The following is a 1,894-nucleotide window of genomic DNA, read 5'->3' as shown; positions in this document are numbered from 1 at the left end:
AAAATTTAAAAATCCCAAAAATTTTTTTTTTTTTTAAAAAATCGGCAGTTTTCCCCGGGAATTTCGCCCCCAAAATTTTCAAAGTCCCAAAAAGTATTTTTTTTTTAAAAAGGGCAGTTTTCTTGGCCGGAGTTTTGAAAAAAATTTTACACCCCTTTCCAAAAGGGTAAACCTCAAAAATTTTCTTTTAAGCCCCAAAAAGTTTTTTTTTTTAAAAAAACGGCAGTTTTGCCGGATTTTTTTAAAAGGGGAAGCCCCCCAAAAGGGGGGTAAACCCCTCGAAAAATTTTCAAAAGCCCAAAAAATTTTTTTTTTTTTTTTTAAAATTGGCATTTTTCGCCGGAGTTCTGCAAAATTTCATAAATCCCAAAAATTTTTTTTTTTTTTTTTTTTTCAAAAATCGGCAGTTCTCGCCGGAGTTCTGCAAAAGTTACAGCCCTCCAAAGGGTCACACCTCGAAAATTTCATAAGTCCCAAAAAGTATTTTTTTTTTTTTTAAAAATCGGCAGTTCTCGCCGGAGTTCTGCAAAATTTCATAAGTCCCAAAAAGTATTTTTTTTTTTTCAAAAATCGGCAGTTCTCGCCGAAGTTCTGCAAAATTTCATAAGTCCCAAAAAGTATTTTTTTTTTCAAAAATCGGCAGTTCTCGCCGGAGTTCTGCAAAAGTTACAGCCCTCCAAAGGGTCACACCTCGAAAATTTCATAAGTCCCAAAAAGTATTTTTTTTTTTTTTTCAAAAATCGGCAGTTCTCGCCGGAGTTCTGCAAAAATTACAGCCCTCCAAAGGGTCACACCTCGAAAATTTCATAAATCCCAAAAAGTATTTTTTTTTTTTTTTTTAAATCGGCAGTTCTCGCCGGAGTTCTGCAAAATTTCATAAGTCCCAAAAAGTATTTTTTTTTCCTTTTTTTTCTTTCAAAAATCGGCAGTTTCTCGCCGGAGTTCTGCAAAAGGTTACAGCCTCCCAAAGGGTCACACCTCGAAAAGTTCATAAGTCCCAAAAAGTATTTTTTTTTTCAAAATACGGCAGTTTCTCGCCGTGAGTTCTGCAAAATTTCATAAGTCCAAAAAGTATTTTTTTTTCAAAAATCGGCAGTTCTTGCCGGAGTTCTGCAAAAGTTACAGCCCTCCGAAGGGTCACACCTCGAAAATTTCATAAGTCGCAATAAGTATTTTTTTTTTCAAAAATCGGCAGTTCTCGCCGGAGTTTCTGCAAATTTCATAAGTCCCAAAAAGTATTTTTTTTTCAAAAATCGGCAGTTAGCGCGGAGTTCTGCAAAATTCATAAGTCCCAAAAAGTATTTTTTTTTTTCGAAAATTGGCAGTTCTCGCCGGAGTTCTGCAAAAGTCACAGCCCTCCAAAGGGGTCCACCTCAAAAATTTTCATAAGTCCCAAAAAGTATTTTTTTTTTTTCAAAAATCGGCAGTTTTTGCCGGAGTTCTGCAAAAGTTACAGCCCTCCAAAGGGTCACACCTCGAAAATTTCATAAGTCCCAAAAAGTATTTTTTTTTTTTTCAAAAATCGGCAGTTCTCGCCGGAGTTCTGCAAAATTTCATAAGTCCCAAAAAGTATTTTTTTTTTTCAAAAATCGGCAGTTCTCGCCGGAGTTCTGCAAAAGTTACAGCCCTCCAAAAGGTCACACCTCGAAAATTTCATAAGTCCCAAAAAATATTTTTTTTTTTTTTTTTAAATCGGCAGTTCTCGCCGGAGTTCTGCAAAATTTCATAAGTCCCAAAAAGTATTTCTTTTTTTTTTTTTTTTTTTGAATCGATCGGCAGTTCTCGGCCGGATTTTCTGGCAAAAGTTACAAGCCCTCCAAAGGGTCACATGACCTCAAAATTTTCATAAGTCCAAAAAGTATTTTTGTTTGTTTTTTTTTAAATCGGGGCAGTT

General features: G+C 35.2%; 1 long non-coding RNA gene across 1 annotated transcript; it reads left to right on the top strand.

The window, feature by feature from the left end:
- Positions 1-334: 334 nt before the first annotated feature.
- LOC143904766 (uncharacterized) lies at positions 335-1,683 on the top strand. The gene is made up of 2 exons (XR_013259039.1): positions 335-890; positions 1,502-1,683. It is a non-coding gene; the product is annotated as an uncharacterized LOC143904766 (long non-coding RNA).
- Positions 1,684-1,894: the final 211 nt, after the last annotated feature.

This window comes from Temnothorax americanus, unplaced genomic scaffold, assembly GCF_048541705.1.
Source record: "Temnothorax americanus isolate GAGA-0224 unplaced genomic scaffold, ASM4854170v1 Scaffold573, whole genome shotgun sequence".
Classification (NCBI taxonomy): Eukaryota; Metazoa; Arthropoda; class Insecta; order Hymenoptera; family Formicidae; genus Temnothorax; species Temnothorax americanus.
Note: the sequence above shows the minus strand (reverse complement) of the source record. Positions and strands in the feature narration are given on the sequence as shown.